This window comes from Lissotriton helveticus, chromosome 2_2, assembly GCF_964261635.1.
Source record: "Lissotriton helveticus chromosome 2_2, aLisHel1.1, whole genome shotgun sequence".
Classification (NCBI taxonomy): Eukaryota; Metazoa; Chordata; class Amphibia; order Caudata; family Salamandridae; genus Lissotriton; species Lissotriton helveticus.
The window spans coordinates 128,495,470-128,516,445 of NC_136060.1; the positions used below are offsets into that span (position 1 = coordinate 128,495,470).

Consider the following 20,976-nt stretch of genomic DNA (forward strand, 5'->3'; position numbering starts at 1 on the left):
TTTTGGTGGAAGACAAACACGTGGCCTCCTCCCTCAATCTCCTGATCACTGATCAGTTGACGGAAGCAAAAATTCTCTTTTAATTTGTACCTAGTTTTTCCATCCTATTCTTGTTAAAACAAATTTATTTTCATCCACCATCTATGACCAAAAGACAGAGGTGGCAAATTAGCTGGACAATGAGTCCCAGAAAGAGTGGCTGGGGACAACATGTAGCGATTCAAGTGGTTCGGTCTATATATTTCCAGGAGGAAGCTGCTCTCTCCTATGGAAGCAATAAACATTGCCCCTGTTCATTAGAGAGTGGCAAATTTGTCTTCTGAATTTGGAATATCTGCATTGACAGCCACACTGGGTTCCCAGCAGCAGCTTCTTTTTGTGGTTTGTCATGCGGCACACAAAAATGATTGACAGGATTGCGGCCCATTGTAATTTTCAGTGGCTGAGATTATTTCAAGCAATCTGCCCACTACTTTTTTGTTTTACACAGATCCAGAAGACACAAATTCTCTTTTGTCCAATTGGGAGCAAACTAATTTGGCGAGGCAGGATTGCTGTTCTTACCAGGCACATTATTTTAAGAGTAGAGTGTGTTACAGTTCCAATCTCTCTCCCTATTGTAGTGGGTTATTGCAGTTATTAGAACATTGGAATGTTGAGAGCTCCGTTGAAGACAATGGAGCAGCAGCGGCCTATATGAACTAGTGTAGGCCCGCTGCTCTCAACATTTCAATGTTCTAATACATAGTCTCTGCCATTCTCTTTCTCCTGCCTCTCTAAAATATATTAAATTAGGCAGAGGAAAGCAAAAGTCTGAGGCCGTGCAGGAGGATACACGCATCCTTCACCCTTTCCTCCTTCTGTAGCTCATTGTCACTAGGGCTTCAGAAGGAGAGAGGGGTGAATGCTGCTCTGCTCCTGGGTCTCCCTGACTAGGCTGAACTACAAAAGGCAGTTCAGCCAAGCTGGGGTAAATCAGAGACTGATTTCAGCCCCCTTTCACAGATCTTGCTGTGAATGTTCAACAGCTAACAGCCATGACCCTACATGCGGTTGTTAATAATAATAATAATAATACAGATTTTTATCGAGCGCGTACGGTTACCTCATAGGAAGTGTCCCGGCGCTAAGCGTACAGCACGAGAGATAGAAACAGAGGGGAAGTCCCTGGCTCTGATCTAATGGGTAAAGAGCCAAGTTTTCAGGTCCTTTCTAAAACAAGCCTCTGAGGGGGCTAACTGTATGCCAGAAGGCAGAGTGTTCCACAACCTCGCCGCATTGGCCGAGAATGTCCTGCCACCCAGACGTGCCCTTCTTACTCGCGGAACGAGTAGTTGGAGTAGAGAGCTGGAGCGTAGGAGTCTCGCCTGTGAGTATCTGGGGAGTCGAGCTTTTAAGTACTTGGGGCAGCTCCCATGTAAGGCTCTGAAAGCCAAAGTCAGAGCCTTAAATTTTATCCTACTAGCTACTGGCAGCCAGTGGAGTGCGCGCAAATGCGGAGAGACATGCTGTTTGAACGGGATAAACTTTATCAGCCTCGCAGCCGCATTTTGGACGGTTTGCAACCGTTGGATCAAGTATTTGGGCAAGCCCAGGTACAAGCCATTGGCATAATCCAGCCTTGAGGTGACCATGGCATGGATAACCGTTTTCCGACAGCCTTCAGGTAGTAGCAGGAGAATTTTTCGCAAATTCCTCAGTTTGCCTAAACAACCTCCTACAACCTGTTGGATGTGGGGAGAAAAAGTTAACTGCAGAACATTGACAGAAATAACTGTGAACAAAGGGTTCGGAGCCAAGCGGAATATCAACCTCCTCGGGCTGCGAAAGGACTTGGTTTTTCAAATTAGAACAATCTGCCCTCATGGGGTGGAATGTTCTAATAGCTTTACAAGCTCCGATAGCCCGCTACGGTGGCATATATAGCTATAGTAATGGTGGAGGGATGATTAGGCCAATGGTCTTTCTTTCACATCCCAAACCCGCACCATAGACTTCAGAAAATGATTAATTCACTTGAATGTTTATTGAAGGATGCGGGTAATGCAGTTCAAGTTGGACCTTACTAAACCTAGCTGGTCCTTAGAGAGGCCATCTTCCTATTGTGAGTTGTCATAATCTGCAGAAGTAAGAATGTGCTGGCACTCAGCCTTAGAGAGACCACGATACCAGGACATCTTTGGCTAGTTCATATTAGAGCTGCACTGAATTATTTAGATGCCACTTACAACCTTCAAGCAAAACGTGTTTGCTATTTTATTCAGATGCATTATATAAAACAGTTGCTAAAATCATTGCAAGTAGGCTCACTAATACAGCAGTTACCAGCCCCATCGGAATTGGGATACACAAAAACGCACATGATCTCTTGTCTTTCACCCAGAGATTTTGGCTGGTAAAAGCGTCTGAAATTTCCAGGTGAAAGTCCAGACCAAAACAAGGAATTACTAGGGGTATGGGACCCAGAATTACTGATTCCTCCAGCAATTCCTAATTTATAAGGGGACCTTCAGGGTCCAAAGCATAATGGGCCACATTTCTCCTACTTAAGGAGTTACCGGTACCCCTGTTATCAGTGACTTAGGAGGTGGGAACAATCCAGATAATTTACTGGGACATTGCATCCCTTCAAACCTATTCATCATTCCGCATCCAAAAGGAGTGTGCTCCATGCAGCATTCGGATTTCACCCACAACAAGCTCAGGCCTTGATCTGACTACAAACCAGAGCTGCTGATTCTGTCATTACTCATGTAAAATATTGTTTCCATTGTCTTGGTTGATATTCGCATTTGAAATGAGTCATGTATGAATAATTTAATAGTGGAGTTTCTGAAATTGAACTACTCTTCTTTTCACCTAGACAATAACAATAAAGGCTATTGGTAACTGAGTCAAAAGTAAAAAATAATTATGTCCAGCATGAGAGATTGTCATCAGCAATTAAACATTTACACCTAAGTGTATCATTTCTAAAGTTACTCTGTCTTCTGAAAGTGGAAGAATGCGTTCATTCACTTCAGATGTATTCAGTGTGCTTCATGCTACTACATAAGAGAGGATGTGACTTATCTCTTGAGGAATCTATTGAGATTTCCAACATCCAGAGAAATGGTGAAAGTATCTCTCTTTCACCAAGGAAGTGTTGAGGGGCAAGCAAAAATGGGAAACATCCTTTACAATGGAACCGTTACAACGCGGTACCGTTACAACGCAGGATTTACAACGAAAGTCGTTACAATGACTTTCGCTGGAAGGCGCTCTAGGATAGGGGATAGTTTAATTTACTATCCAACACCTTCCCTACTATCCACGGGGACTGGAGTTGGAATAGTAAATTAAACTATTCACTATCCAGCACCCCCCAACGCAAGTCGTTGTAACGACTTGCGTTGTTAAACCTGCGTCGTAAAGGTACGCGTTGTAACGGTACGCGTTGTACCGTCATACATCCGCAAAAATACTACCTCTTTCTATGCTTCTTGGGAAAATCTAGAAACCAATTTGAAGAGTTTGGGTTGACACACTTTGAACGAGACAAGTTAGGAGAGTTGCTAAAGTTTATCAATAGAGAATCTTTCTCCTTCCCCACAACCAATAGTGGCACAGTGGCATGTAGTTTTTCACTCAACTTGTATGTAACCTCAGCATCATACTGGGTGTATTGCTAAAAAAAAAAAAAATGCCCTGCCAGACAGTATCACTTGTCCTGACAAGAGTAAACGTTTTGGATAACCGTATAGTGACTATGGATGTTTTTATATCTAAAATAACTATCAAGTAATCAGCCAGGGTAGTCATTGAAAGATCTACTTCACCTTAGTGTTGCCTAATAAGACAGTGAATTGGTGTTTCTTTTATTTATACTTTGGGCTCTTAATAAGTTTTTATTAGCCAGTCCATATCATTCAAGCAATGCTCAGAGCTGTCTTAGTTCATATTCTTCTTCAAGCACTGTACCTCGTTCTAGATTTTGCCTAAGCTGGCATAGTTCTTCACTTAGATGCATTCTCATTTGTGCATCCGTCAGCAGGGTTATTGTCTCGAGCCTGGTTATTAGTGGCTTTGCAGAAGATACAAATTTCTTTGTGCTTGGGAAAAATAAAGCTGCCTAACTTGGTTTTGAAAATCTTGGGGCTTGAACTGGGTCAATGACCTCCTATAGAATATTTCCATTGCAAGGAAGTTATTTTGAAATGATTGAGGAGATGTTTTTCTCATTATCCGTCTCCAGACAGCAATACATAAAATGATAATAACACTGTGTTATCATATTATTTATCATCTGCTGGCTCTGGGCAATAGGGCGACGATCCTCTGCCATTACGGAGGAGGCACCCCTGGGATCTTCTCTTGTAAGGGGAAAGAACCAAGGGCTAGATGTACGACCCTTTTTTGCGGCCGCAAACGGGAGATCCTCCCGTTTGCAACCGCAAAAAAGGGTAATGGCATGTACAAATGCTACTTTGCGAGTCACTGACATGCAGAATAGCATTTGCGACTCCCGCTATTAGGAAGGGGCATCCCTTCCTAATTGCGAGTCACCATGCCATGTACAAGTGTTTTGCGACCGCATTTGCCGCCCCACTCGCAGTTTTCCACCTACTTCAAGTAGGTGGTAAACCACTCACAAACGGGAAGGGATCCCCAGGAGACCCCTTCCCCTTTGTGAGTATGTGAGAAAATATTTTTAAGAGCAGGCAGTAGTCGCAGGGACCACTGCCTTCCCTTAAAAAATGAAACTGAAAAGTAAAAAAATTTTTTTTTTAAATGTATCTCATTTTCCTTTAAGGAAAACGGGCTGCATTTAAAAAAAAAGACTGCTCTATTTAAAAGCAGTCCCAGACATGGTGGTCTGCTGACCCCAGCAGGCCACCATCCCTTGGAGTGCTTGCCGTTCCTAAGGGGTCGCAAATTGCGACAGCCTCATTAATATTCATGAGGCATGCAATTTGCGACCCCATTAGGAAACGCTAACCGTGTCTGAGACACTGTTATACATCACATTTTGCGAGTCGCAAATGTGACGCGATTTGTGAGTTGCAAAGTGGTGGGTCATACATCTGGTTCCAAATGAATAGAAAGGCAAGTTTGCTAATGAAACATTACGTCACTCCTAATTACAAGTGTAGAATTTCAACTGAGGTTGAATTGCGAACCTCCTGTACATTTCTCACATGATATCGACTAAAGTGTCAAGTGTGGGTAGCTGAATTAGGCATACGAGAACACCATAACGTGACATCTTACCTTTATTTGTCTTAATCAAAGGGGAAACTAAATGGGAAATAAGTCATGGCACACAGCATAGCTGTGTTTTGCACATCATCGCTATTGTTTGCACAGAAACTACTTTGTGATCTGTCCTCAGTTTTGTGCTGTGACTGATGTACAAATCAGATGCAGCACAAAGACACCATTTGCAAGGTTTTGCAAAAACTCCTAACTCCCTAAAACGTATGAGGAAGGATTTCTTTTGTGACTAATTGTGAATGGAAGCCAATAGAGGGATGAGGGCCTGCAAGGGACAGCAGAACTCAATTTCAGCATTTGCATTCTCTACTTTTTGTTTTTTCCAGCCCTTGAAAAGGATTGATGCTGGAGTCAAAACTGAAGTTGACTTTCTATCAGTGATTTCAGGGAGAGTATGCAGTGCTCTCCTGGCTCACTACATGCACCTGTCAATGCCCAGAACTGTGATTCACAGAGTTAAGGTAGTGTGTCGCTGTCAACTTCCCTTCTTGTGAATCAGTAAGACCTGCTTTGGCTGGTTATCCCGTCCACGGTTTGTGACTGCAATTGCGGTTGCAAAGCATTAATACATAGCATTGCAAATTAAAAAGAGGTAGGAGATTCATAGTGAAATGCAGAGACACTTTATGAGTCGGAAAAATATTTCTGACTAACAAAGTTATTTGTTTTACATTGCAACATGCTCTTGGCGCTTGCAAATTCTTTGATTTAATGAGTCACTTGCTGTGTGACCGCAAAAGAATATAGTACGTTTAGCCCATATGATTTATAGAACTTTGGTTTGGCATTGCCCAGTAATTTGGTCGCACTCAGTTCCATCTCCCTCTACTGCTCAGGTCAGCTTGTTGTTGACGGAAAACAAAACATTATGGGAGGTCTCAGGGAAATGTTTAAAGACCTGCAAGGTGTGTATCCCCTATAAAACGTATAAATACCACACAACACCTCGGGTCTAGATAAACAGGAGAATCGTGAGTAAGGGAAGGCAAGGATGAAAATATGTCAACAGGTAAAAATAGTAGCCACCTCTAATAGAGAGGAGAAACTCTGTTGCCAAAACCCATCATTCACAGATTGTGAGGTTTCATCATTTTGGTCTGGCCTCCTCTCGCTCGGGAACTCAATCTATGGAATTGACTGAGATACCCTTCGTTGATTGAGAGACTAAAGGATGGCTGACTCCACAGAGTCCAACATAGAACCCATAGGCATATGTTCAAGCTATGTGAAGAGGGTTTCTACCACAAGAAAAAGAAACGTGCAGCGCTAAATGATAGGAAAAAGGTGTGTTTAAAAATAATTAAGGGAACTCTATACTAATTTTATTACCGGAATGCCCTTGTCATATTTAAAAAGCAGTATGCCAACATGTGAAATTATCAAATGTTAAGCGATGTAATTAGGTTGACATGTTTCTGCCCTCACAAGGATCTATTGGTATCGGGGCATTCTTCAGGACCAAACAAGCAAAAATGATATAAAGCTGCTGCTGATGTCAAAAGAGTGAAAAAATTATACAGTGATAAATGTCAAATGAAAAATATCAAATATCATATACTCCACCGGTAATGTCCAACTAAGTGGTAGTGTAAGATTTTACCGGGTAAAGACAATATACATAAATTAGAATAGTGCTTCCCCAAACTCACAGAACCACCAAACAGACAGCATCTCTTAATTTAATGGGCTGAAATGAAACCTAAACTGGTTTCAAAATAGTATATATGGTGCATACAATACATACACTTACCCATAACGATTGGGTGTCACCCTCACCTCTACCTGGTAACTACTCAGGGAAGGGGGCCCTGCTCTGTAATAAAAAAGCGATGTCCATGGTGAGAATAGGCCTAGCTTGTGTGATGTCCCCTGAAAGGATAATCAGTAATGACCATGGAGAAAGAAAAATTTCTTTCTAGTGTCCCCTCACTCACCGGGGTTGCCCCACGGTGACATGCTTCATCATTGGGGCCATCCCAGTTCTCTACGAAAAGGGGCGTGCTACGACTCACGGACTACGCAGGAGCACTTAATAGTGAAGGACTATGTGTGGTGCAAGTGAGAGTGGTGGAGTGGGTGTGAGTAATTAAAAATACCGTGCTAGTGGGCCTCAACAATTTTATTCAGTGCTCCTAGGTAGGTATGTTAAAAGGGGTGACACTGTTTTTAACCTGTAATGTTGGCTAAATCAGTGTTTGGTCGACATGTTTCAAGCTCCCCAAGCTTTTCTTCAGGACCATACAGGGACCCGCCCTGTATATTCCACTCCTGTCAGTTCTCAAAATTAAGAGGTGAAACTTTTCTTATGTAAATAATAAACGCCGTCTTAAATAAACATGCGTATCATACATACGTTTTGTATTATTTTCCTGTCTCTGTAAGAACAATAACACAAGGTTAGTTGTAAATACCCCCCCATTTCATAGAAACTTCGAAGGGTTCGACACTTTGCCTTCATGCTGCATGCTTAACTATATGGTGATTCTTTTGCCCCATAATGGTGCGTGCAGACTTTCAGGTCCAGTGCTTTATACATAACAAAGTTTGTGGCGATTGTGGTTTTGTGAATTCACACATATAAACTACACAGGACTTGATATGACAATAGACAATAGACACACATATAGATGAACATAGGTCATATATTTACATTTTGTAAGGCTTATTCGCACTTCATGATCACTCGAGGGGGGCAGGGTCACCTAATGGAATCATTGCTGGCAAATGGAAAAAAATGATATAGGGCAGTATTAGGCTCCTACTTTCACTCTTACCGCTAGTGTAGACCTTCGTCTGTAGGGCAGATTTTTCGGTTTCTCAGGTGGGTAAAGCATACTTACTTCCTTCGCGGTGAGACCGCACGGCATTACCTATGTGGTTCCCCTCCGGACCGCATGTTACTGCGCGGTATCTCCGGCACGATTATAAACCCATTGTATTTCCGGGTTTGCTTGTGGCCAGCACTAGACCGCGTTTTCGGCGCGGCCATCTTGCTGGTATGTTGTCTGTATTGAAGCAGTTGTTTGGTCAAAAACGGGCCAAAGAGGTCGAAAAAAGTCGGCGATTCATGTTTTAATTAAATCGCTCTATTACCCACAATGTTCTTTATATTTAGGCCTGATTTTAGAAAATAACGATATTTACAAATATTTACAAAAAATTATTTGTTTGTATTCTCAAAATGCTTTTACTCGTGGTACTGGTGAGAGCTATGTGCAAAATATGAAAAATGCACATTTCCCTCCTATTCGTCCGGTGATGGCAGTATTGTAATATTTGCAAATTGTTTCAAAAGAGTGCTTCTGGGAGTCAGAATAGGTAGCGGCCATCTTTGAGAGGTTATTTACAAGTGAATTATATAGAGCTAGGTCTTTCAAGATGCTCATTATTTAACCTTTGGATTGTTTAATTACTGAATGCACCCCAAGGAATATCATCATTGAGTCCCCGTGTATCAGTACATAATTTAAAAACCCATCTTTGTTCTCGTTCGTGTAAAATTCTCTCAATATTTTCTTTATTTTTAATACATTCCAAAACTACCCAACTGAGGTCGTTGGGTGTATGATTATTCTCAATGAAGTGATTCGTCATTCTGGCGGTTGCACGCTTGCAGCGGATGTTGCTTCTGTGTTTGACGATGCGGGTGCTTACCTTTCTTGTAGTCATACCCACATAATGTAAGTTGCATCTGCAGGTTATTAGGTAGACCACCCCACTCGTGTTACAATTTGAAAAATTGCGTAATTCCCATTTGGTGTTGTCATTGAAGGTTACTGATTTAGTTGTGGCAGTTAAATGACATACACTGCAATTATTGCAGGGATAGTGCCCAGTAGGTAGAGGTTGGCGTCTCAAGGTTGAGACGTTCTGTGGAGGACGGGTATGTACCAAAATGTCTTTAAGATTCTTGCCCCGACGGTGACTGAACATTGGGATCGGTATATTCAGTTCCCCACTGTTAATCATAGGCCAGTGTTTTTTCACTATTTTGGTTACGTTGTCTGAGACCTGGTTAAACGTTGTGATGCAAATAGGTCTCTGATTTTCCGCTGCGTTCTTGACTTTTGGTTCTAGTAGAGCATCCCTGTCGTTGTTACCTGCTCTCTTTTTCGCATCCTTCACCAATTTTTTGGGGTACTTCCTGATTTGCAGCTTTTTACTCAGATCTTCTGCCTGGATGAGATAGTCCTGTTTGTTACTACAATTCCTTCTCAAACGCAAAAATTGTCCGAAAGGAAGGTTCTGTTTTAGATGCCGGGGTTGAAAGCTATCATAGGCCAGTAGACAATTTCGTGCAGTTTCTTTGAAGTGTGTCGTTGTAGTTAGTAGTAATTCATCTTGAATTCCTCAATTTCACCAACACCATGAGCAGATCGCATTTAGTGTTCCTGGATTTAAATATCTGGGCAGACTCAGGCCTACTAACTACAACGACACACTTCAAAGAAACTGCACGAAATTGTCTACTGGCCTATGATAGCTTTCATCCCCGGCATCTAAAACAGAACCTTCCTTTCGGACAATTTTTGCGTTTGAGAAGGAATTGTAGCAACAAACAGGACTATCTCATCCAGGCAGAAGATCTGAGTAAAAAGCTGCAAATCAGGAAGTACCCCAAAAAATTGGTGAAGGATGCGAAAAAGAGAGCAGGTAACAACGACAGGGATGCTCTACTAGAACCAAAAGTCAAGAACGCAGCGGAAAATCAGAGACCTATTTGCATCACAACGTTTAACCAGGTCTCAGACAACGTAACCAAAATAGTGAAAAAACACTGGCCTATGATTAACAGTGGGGAACTGAATATACCGATGCCAATGTTCAGTCACCGTCGGGGCAAGAATCTTAAAGACATTTTGGTACATACCCGTCCTCCACAGAACGTCTCAACCTTGAGACGCCAACCTCTACCTACTGGGCACTATCCCTGCAATAATTGCAGTGTATGTCATTTAACTGCCACAACTAAATCAGTAACCTTCAATGACAACACCAAATGGGAATTACGCAATTTTTCAAATTGTAACACGAGTGGGGTGGTCTACCTAATAACCTGCAGATGCAACTTACATTATGTGGGTATGACTACAAGAAAGGTAAGCACACGCATCGTCGAACACAGAAGCAACATCCGCTGCAAGCGTGCAACCACCAGAATGACGAATCACTTCATTGAGAATAATCATACACCCAACGACCTCAGTTGGGTAGTTTTGGAATGTATTAAAAATAAAGAAAATATTGAGAGAATTTTACACGAACGAGAACAAAGATGGGTTTTTAAATTACGTACTGATACACGGGGACTCAATGATGATATTCCTTGGGGTGCATTCAGTAATTAAACAATCCAAAGGTTAAATAATGAGCATCTTGAAAGACCTAGCTCTATATAATTCACTTGTAAATAACCTCTCAAAGATGGCCGCTACCTATTCTGACTCCCAGAAGCACTCTTTTGAAACAATTTGCAAATATTACAATACTGCTATCACCGGACGAATAGGAGGGAAATGTGCATTTTTCATATTTTGCACATAGCTCTCACCAGTACCACGAGTAAAAGCATTATGAGAATACAAACAAATAATTTTTTGTAAATATTTGTAAATATCGTTATTTTCTAAAATCAGGCCCAAATATAAAGAACATTGTGGGTAATAGAGCGATTTAATTAAAACATGAATCGCCGACTATTTTCGAACTCTTTGGCCCGTTTTTGACCAAACAACTGCTTCAATACAGACAACATACCAGCAAGATGGCAGCGCCGAAAACGCGGTCTAGTGCTGGCCACAAGCAATCCCGGAAATACAATGGGTTTATAATCGTCCCGGAGATACCGCGCAGTAACATGCGGTCCGGAGGGGAACCACATAGGTAATGCCGTGCGGTCTCACCGCGAAGGAAGTAAGTATGCTTTACCCACCTGAGAAAACGAAAAATCTGCCCTACAGACGAAGGTCTACACTAGCGGTAAGAGTGAAAGTAGGAGTCTAATACCGCCCTATATCGTTTTTTTCCATTTGGCAGCAATGATTCCATTAGGTGACCCTGCCCCCCTCGAGTGATCATGAAGTGCGAATAAGCCTTACAAAATGTAAATATATGACCTATGTTCATCTATATGTGTGTCTATTGTCTATTGTCATATCAAGTCCTGTGTAGTTTATATGTGTGAATTCACAAAACCACAATCGCCACAAACTTTTTTATGTATAAAGCACTGGACCTGAAAGTCTGCATGCACCAATATGGGGCAAAAGAATCACCATATAGTTAAGCATGCAGCATGAAGGCAAAGTGTGGAACCCTTCGAAGTTTCTATGAAATGGGGGGGTATTTACAACTAACCTTGTGTTATTGTTCTTACAGAGACAGGAAAATAATACAAAACGTATGTATGATACGCATGTTTATTTAAGACGGCGTTTATTATTTACATAAGAAAAGTTTCACCTCTTAATTTTGAGAACTGACAGGAGTGGCATATACAGGGCGGGTCCCTGTATGGTCCTGAAGAAAAGCTTGGGGAGCTTGAAACATGTCGACCAAACACTGATTTAGCCAACATTACAGGTTAAAAACAGTGTCACCCCTTTTAACATACCTACCTAGGAGCACTGAATAAAATTGTTGAGGCCCACTAGCACGGTATTTTTAATTACTCACACCCACTCCACCACTCTCACTTGCACCACACATAGTCCTTCACTATTAAGGGCTCCTGCGTAGTCCGTGAGTCGTAGCACGCCCCTTTTCGTAGAGAACTGGGATGGCCCCAATGATGAAGCATGTCACCGTGGGGCAACCCCGGTGAGTGAGGGGACACTAGAAAGAAATTTTTCTTTCTCCATGGTTATTACTGATTATCCTTTCAGGGGCCATCACACAAGCTAGGTCTCTGAACCCAAGATCTATGGGTTCTACTTATTTGAATATGTGCTTGGAGGTCGACCTAGTCTTATGTTCCTCCCTCTCCCCCCTCTTTGTTGACATGGTGAGAATAGCCATGGCATGACTGTCTATCACACAATTCTTGCTTATTCAACCTCAAACACAAAGTAATGCACTTCTCAAAACAATCAACATCCTGTGATGGTTGTAACAACCACTGTATTAAAATGCAAGTGGAAAATAGTTGTTCTCATTTCAACATAAGTACACAAGTATTAGTATTATGTCGTGTACCAAGTACAATATCCTATGTCTTGCTGAGTCATAGAAACAAAGTAACCAAGAACGAAAGACTAAACGGGCAGAGCATGTCAAACGCCCGTAGATATCACAAGCGTGACGGTGTATAGTTGATAAATATAGCACCGACTCTCGTGTTGATTGCTGTAAAAATCATGGACTAAGAGTCAGTCTATATAGAGACAGACGTCACAAACGGCAACGGAAATACACGGGCGAGTTTCGCGGGTAATGTCGGGTTGGCCTTACCTCTCCGTCGGTACCCCAGGGCGGTCGTTGAGTAGTGACCGGAGGTACCGACGGCGGCCATTACAGGTTCCTTTTCCCCGTCGACTCAACGACCGCCCTGGGGTACTGACGGAGAGGTAAGGCCAACCCGACATTACCCGCGACATTCGCCCGTGTATTTCCGTTGCCGTTTGTGACGTCTGTCTCTATACAGACTGACTCTTAGTCCATGATTTTTACAGCGATCAACACGAGAGTCTGTGCTATATTTATCAACTATACACCGTCACAATTGGGATATCTACGGGCGTTTGACATGCTCTGCCCGTTTAGTCTTTCGTTCTTGGTTACTTTGTTTCTATGACTCAGCAAGACATAGGATATTGTACTTGGTACACGACATAATACTAATATTGTATACTTATGTTGAAATGAGAACAACTATTTTCCACTTGCATTTTAATACAGTGGTTGTTACAACCATCACAGGATGTTGATTGTTTTGAGAAGTGCATTACTTTGTGTTTGAGGTTCAATAAGCAAGAATTGGGTGATAGACAGTCATGCCATGGCTATTCTCACCATGGTCCTCGCTTTTTTATTACAGAGCGGGGCCCCCTTCCCTGAGTAGTTACCAGGTAGAGGTGAGGGTGACACCCAATCGTTATGGGTAAGTGTATGTATTGTATGCACCATATATACTATTTTGAAACCAGTTTAGGTTTCATTTCAGCCCATTAAATTAAGAGAGGCTGTCTGTTTGGTGGTTCTGTGAGTTTGGGGAAGCACTATTCTAATTTATGTATATTGTCTTTACAGGTACCCGGTAAAATCTTCCACTACCACTTAGATGGACATTACTGGTGGAGTATATGATATTTGATATTTTTCATTTGACATTAATCACTGTATAATTTTTTCACTCTTTTGACATCAGCAGCAGCTTTATATAATTTTTGCTTGTTTGGTCCTGAAGAATGCCCCGATACCAATAGATCCTTGTGAAGCCAGAAACATGTCGGCCTAATTACATCGCTTAACATTTGATAATTTCACATGTTGGCATACTGCTTTTTAAATATGACAAGGGCACTCCGGTAATAAAATTAGTATAGAGTTCCCTTAGTTATTTTTAAACACACCTTTTTCGTATCATTTAGCGCTGCACGTTTCTTTTTCTTGTGGTAGAAACCCTCTTCACATAGCTTGAACATATGCCTATGGGTTCTATGTTGGACTCTGTGGAGTCATCAGCCATCCTCTAGTCTCTCAATCAACGAAGGGTATCTCAGTCAATTCCATAGATTGATTTCCTGAGCAAGAGGAGGTCAGACCCAAATTATGAAACCTCACAATCTGTGAATGATGGGTTTTGGCAACAGAGTTTCTCCTCTCTATTAGAGGTGGCTGCTATTTTTACCTGTTGACATATTTTCATCCTTGCCTTCCCTTACTCGTGATTCTCCTGTTTATCTAGACCCGAGGTGTTGTGTGGTATTTATACAGCTTGTTGTTGATCCAGGGTGAAGCTTACAATTTTCTAATTCACTCTTACCATCAGTGAATTAAGTTTAGGCCCATATCAATACCATCAGCTTTGATAACTCTTGTAAACATTTTTCTAGGCCTCTTTAGAATGGACAGAAACAAGGAAAATATATTTGCAATCAGATTTAATCGGTTAATAAACACATGTAGTCAAATAACACATTGCAGGAAAACAATGCATCGGCGGCTCGCCCATGGGTAGAGACGGAGAGAGAGAACGAGACAAAATATAGTTCGATTTTTAGATCTTGAATCATACAAACCAAAGAAAGTAGGGAGATTCAGTCCATCAGAAACTGTAGCACAGAAGGAGTTATAAACAAAGCAGAACGAGGGGCCCCTTGGGGTACTGATGCAGGGCAGACAAGCAGGGGTAAAGGAAAATCTACAGAACACAGAATAAGACTGCCCCCTACGTATTATATAGTGGCTCAATAAGAGTCCATGGTTCAAAAATGCAAACTGTGTGATCGACCCAGCACAAGACCATCTTCTTCCTCCTTTCTATTTTTCCTTTCTCACCGTCCAGGGGGGTACAGACAGTGGTTGCCATGCTCACACAAAAGGCCGCATGTAACCAAACCGGCCCACGAGTTCTTGTTGTTCTTCGCTATGTCAAGCTTCCCCCCCCCGGGCGCTCTTGCTAATTGTACCCCTGTACGCTGTGCCTTGTATATATAAATCTCTTTTTTAATAAAAAAAATTACGGAAATAAAAAAAAAAAAAGAAGAGCTCACTGGCACCAGAGACAAGGACACATGTTTAGGAAAGTACAAACATGTTTTTATTCATTATTTTTGGTAAATGTAAGATAAGTTGTCAACATTGACATTTATGTCGTACTCCACAACATGATGTAAAACCAACAATCAAAACAGAACCACCCACACGCACATCACCAAACTGCATTCAGACAATCATACTGGGGTCCTCACTTCAGTAACACACCACAATTACTAAAAACACACATACCCATGCATCCTTCACTTTTTTCAACACTCATCAATCTTTAGGACTTGGATGTAGCACTAATCAACTGCTCAGATTGATCTCCAAGAGAGGGAATAGGAGATCAAGTAGAGTCAAAACTGGACAGGAAACCAAACGCCAACGCGCGTTTCGGTGTAATGCCAGGTTAGGGGGCTACACCTTCATCAGGGCACTCGGAGTGGGGGTGGGGTAGTGGGAGTAGAGAGAACACAGCATACAATCTGTAAAGAATAAAAAACAAACTTCAGTTTTACATTCAACTTTTTTGAGAATGACCTTTTGTCTTTTAAAGTTCATGTTCAAATATTACATCAATAAGAAAATCATGAATTTGTGTCTGGCTGGAACAGTGAGCCCTAAACAGTGCATAGTGTATCAAAATTAAATATAAAAAACTAGGGGCCATATCCAGGCAATCAAAACGGACCAATATCAGGACACCACATTTGACAAAACACAAATTTAACTAATCAGTTGTTACAAGGTGCAAAGAAAACAAAAACATATAATTTTTCAAAAAATGTAAAGGGACAGTTTTGGCAAATCATTAAATTAGAAAAGAGCAACAAAGGTCCCCAAAGGAGGCATCAGCGGGACGGCTGGGGTAGTCCAAAGGAAAAGGTGAAATATAGACATAAGGGGAAAAAAATCCCACACATTCAAAAGGCCCGCCAATTCGAAGCATGTTTCACGAGAATGAGACGAGAGTCAGCTAAAAACGAAGAAACTAGCTTAGTCACTTACGAAAGAACAGCAAATTCAAAGCCTAGAGACAAGATGTCCAGGGCTCCTAACGTTCCCCTCTGGTTTCAGAAACGATCAAGGGCGGCAGCACAGTTTTGAGTCGTATACAAAAAACCTGCAGGGAAGAAGCCCCGAATTAGTGTCTAAAGGGGCCCTAACTCACAACATGATGACCATAAAGTGGTGGTACTTTATCTACATACAAGCCCATTTCTACAAACTTACTAAGGGTTCCGAACCGACGTCCCCGAAGACCCCTCAGGGCATGCAACGTTGTATGGTGCTAAAAATCCGCACTCTGTGTTATGAGGTAGTCGATTAGATAAGTTCAGAACGGGAACCTAAACCAAAAACAACGCAAAATGAAGAGAGATATCGCAAAATGAAGAGATATATCGCTAAAATGCGGCGGTCAACACTCTTCTATCGGGTGCTACATAAATTGCACCTTTTGGCAGTTGCCCGTAAGCTCTAAGTCATACAACATACCACGTGCATTAATGATTTTTTATTACGATCCAGGTTCGGTTTACCTGGTGAAAAGGAGGTGCGGAGGCTATGCGTCGAAAAAAGGTTCCGGGACAAGAAAGGCCTTGGAAACACTCCCAGGCGTCTTCCTATGGGGAAAATTGACCGTGCGTGAACACCTAAAGGATACATCAAAGGATCACAATGCAGCAGTAGTACGCAAATACATCCTGAAATGGATTTTACCTGAAGGAGTGTACCGAAGCAATTGCTGGATATGGGTGGTTTAATGCTGTAAAAATAGAATCCGCTCAACCTCTCTACCTGCGGGAACCGCAAATAGAAAAATAAATATGCTGTCATAAGCGGGTAGATCTCAAAAAGACATATTCGATATCAGTTCAATTCAGCCATCAGCTTGATTAAAAAAAATGGAGGGGGGAAAACAAAACTATGGCGCGTATAGCCTTTGCCTGAATGTATTGCCGCCATGCATAACAATGTATATAGCAGTATTTAAATATCGCGCCATGCCACCCTGTCTAAATCCCTTCCAAACCGGGAGCAGGGCGGATAAGGCGCGTTCACAAGCAGACTCCCCAGGCGGGGGACCAGCCGGCGAGGCCTAATAGGGCTAGATGTCAAAGGCGCTCGTAACAATAACCTACCTAGTATATCTATCCACGGGGCCAAAGAGCAGCATCCCCGAGGATCCCGCTGCACGGCATGATATGCAATCAGTCTGGGAGCGGTCAGCGGGGCTAGTCTTTCGGTTTTAAATATACCTCCCCCAGGTTTTTGGTCCAATGGGCGGACACGGAGAGGGTGCTGGAACTAGTTCAAACATTGCCTAAAAACCCATACCGGATTCACGAATGAAGCAAAGAAGGGCCGAACTCAACACCAGGCTGTCTAGATGAAAGCACCCTTCGGGTCGTGAGGCAAGAGGCCGCATGACAACGCACTTCACTCCACACATAAGTGGGTACGATAAGGACGGCGCAACCGCTAGGTCAAGACTCAGTCGAAGATTCAGCCATGCTGGACCTTCTTCACAGGGAAACGGGGTCAATAACATAAAATGACGTATAATGACCAATACAGATGACAGATAAACCTCTCAATATCCAATCACTGGCTCTCAAAGCTGTAATCTCCAAACGAGTCGGCCATCAACCCAACGGCCCGCAATGGGGTGGATCATGGAGAATAGAGCCAGATGAGCCGCGGAGTGGCACCGTCCCCAGATAAGTAGAATGGGGACGAGAATTAGACACTCATTACGGGCCGATCAAGACTCCATAAAAGGAAATATCGCCGTTATATGATCGCATTTTCCCAGGGGCAATGTTCATTGAGTCCCCTTTTCACAGAATCTAATAGGAAGGTCCAGAAAACCTCCCTTTTCTGCCTTTGGACAGTATTGTCCTTTCCAATTTGCGTGCGTACCTTTTCCAGAATTGACCACTTAAGGTCCAGTTCAGCATGTTTGGCCTGGATCCAGTGTTGAACCAGTGGAGCCCCACTTTTTTTGTTCCTAACATTTGATCTGTGTTCCCCAATACGGATCTCTTTCAATTGCACAGTCCTGTATAGTGCTAATAGTGAGGATGTTGCCCACCAGGGACTGCGGACATGCTTGGCAATTTCCACAGCGATGGTGGCCCTTAACAGGGGGGAGACCCAACAAACCCGTCTGCTTCGCACTTCCTGGAGCAGGTGGAGTTCCTCTCACTAGATGGTTTCGTAAGTTTTTATTCCTGCGGAGTGCGAAAAGAGGTTTCGGTATAACACTTTCTTGATCTCCTATATAGAGGCGGTACCAGAGGGAGTTAACCGTTTGTCTCAGTTTGTGATTCACGGTCGAGTGTTTGGTGATACAAACCAAGTGGTCCTGGGTCCTGGCTGTTCGTTCATGGAACATACTCTCCCTATTGAAATATCTTGCCCGCTTAAATGAGTCACGAATCAAACGAGGAGGATATCCACGTTGGGCCAGCTTGATTTTCAAGATGTCAGATTGATGCAGGAACTCATGGGTGTCAGTACAATTTCTCCGGAGGCGGAGGAATTGACTAAAAGGAATAGAGTCCCTCTGGCATCGGGGATGGAAACTTCCATATTCCAGGAGTGTGTTCTTGGCAGTCGGTTTGATGTAAAGGGATACCAACAACAGAAGGAGTTATGTTATGTATTAAAATGATAGAGTGCATGGCTGCCCCAGCCAATGGGTGTCCCAGCGCTAGTCTCAGACAAACGAGGTGGTAGGGCCAACAGGCGCAGCAGAAGATCATTTAGGGAAAAGATGGGGGTTTATGGCCTTACGGAATGCAGCAGGATTTTGAATGCCTCTAATGCTCACCGGAAGGGAGCTCCTGAGTTTGGGGGCAAGAGCTCGAAAGGAGCATCCTCCCGCCCTGGCTCTCTTAACCCAAGGGACGGACGCCTGGTGCTAATTTAACAAACGCAGAAGGCGATTGGGGGTGTAGAGTATGAGGAGATACGCTAGGATATGAGAGGATTAGTCATTCAAAATTCTTTGGGGGATACACAGAGTTTTAAAATGGTTTTGCTTCTCCATTGGGAGCCAATGAAGTCTGTTGGTGGACTCCGAGGTGGTTCAGGTCCTGGGAAGACCGAAAAGTAGCCAGGCAGCCGCTTTCTGTATCCTTTGGAGGTGCTGTATCTTTGCTCTGTTAGCCCTTAGGTACAGAGAGCTAGCATAATCCAGCCTAGATAATATAGTGGCCTATATAATGACCTGACGGGTATTAGCATAAAAAAACCTAGCAAGGGTTTGAGACGACGGAGGAGTCAGTAACCTTTCAGCCGAAAGGTTATTCCTGCTTAACTTTACCAGTCAGCAAAGTGCAGGTTGGGTTCACAGTACAATAAAGTTCAGTTCAGAGTTCTGGCACGAAGGAAATCAAAGGACAGTCCTTCAGCATGCCAGGCAAGGAAATTGATAAAGAAATCCAGCCCAACTCCTCCTTCACAGGGCAACTATACCTCCAAATGTTCACGGTTTACACCCACAAATGTTTCCTTTAGTCGAATCTTTGAGCCTTAATTGGTCAGTTACTGTGGGCCGCTCATGGGGTGATCAATACATCATCCAAAAATCCAGAAGTTTTAGTAATACTTTTTAGGGCTCGCTGCGAAAAGCGCGCGAAAGCGCGTTCTCGCAGAGAGCACTATAGCTGTCGGGTCAGCCGACAAACGAAGGGGGACAAGAGCAGGCCACGCGCACATTGAGACGCATGGCAGAGTCGGATTCCGACGCGCGCCTTGGGATTGGGCCGCGCGCGTCGGAATCCGACTCTGCCATGCGCCTTGGAAACCGAAACCTAAGAGCCGCGCGACGTGAGCTGTCTACGGTAGATGCTCACGCGCGCGGCTCATAGGTTTCGTTTTGACTTGTGTTACACTTGTTGTCAGGGAGAGTTTGTCCTTAGTGGTTAAGGGGCTATTCTCGCATTCATTAGACAGACTGCCTTATATTATATGTAGGATTTATGGGGGTCAATTATATCCGGGGACACAGGATTGCTGCACGATAATAAAGGGCCCGGGCACATCTAGCCCGCCATCGATGCAGCCACACCCATACATACCCCAATCTTGAGGGAACAAATATAGCAACAAGCTAGCAAGGATCGCAATCATTATCAGGAATAATAGGAATTTATAATGAAAAAAACAATCATGATATATAAATATAGATATGTTTCCTACACTTCCAGAAGATGTTTCTAATAGCTACGTTCTGTCACAATGAGAGGACAGCGACTCACATCCGGACCAGACAGGGTACAGTCTGCATAAAATACCTGGGCTACGCTACAGGTAACTAGTACATGGGACAAGTCACTACCATCTGTATACGTCTGTCCCTCATAGGTTGATACACCAAAAGGCATAGTCTGAATCTTCGGTTGGAAGCAGCAACATCTGACAATATCCTTAAAGGCTGCTGTAATCCCAGAAGAGTTTAATCAGAAAAAAGCATCTGCATAATAAAACACAGAAAACACTTTATCTCCAGTTTTTGCTGGAAACAAGCAGGCTTTCTTAATTTATGAGTCCCAATTGCATTAATAAAGGGTGAAGAGGAAAGGGGCCAGGACACATCATTGCCACACACCCTACATAAATAATTTTAGAGTTGAGCATCCACCTCCTTTGGTGGAATTCACTTCTCAATGTAATTAAATTCCTTGGTGCCCTCATTTCAACATCTTGCCCCATACAATAGACCCATTAACTTTAGTAACACAGGAGAGAAGCGTACAGTTTTGTACAGTTCTCTCCCGTGTTACTAAAGTTCATAGGTCTAGCACAATGAAGTGGCACTCTTCGATGAACACCTTGTCCAAAGCATAAGTAAGACATTTGCCTGCTTTTCTGCTACCTCTTGCGGCCCCCGCTTCTGCCCATCTTGTTGCTGCTTTGAGGGGAGGTGAGCTGACACCTGGGAGGTGAACATCAACATCGGAGGCGCCCCACGGGACTGCGAGGACCAGCCTGCATTGCGGCGCTTCATCA

At 43.0% G+C, this 20,976-nt stretch overlaps 1 protein-coding gene across 1 annotated transcript in view; it reads left to right on the top strand.

Moving 5' to 3' along the window:
• Window positions 1-20,976, top strand: part of SCFD2 (sec1 family domain containing 2) — a 1,965,980-nt gene that overhangs the window by 1,187,184 nt on the left and 757,820 nt on the right. The gene's annotated exons all lie outside the window — the stretch shown is intronic.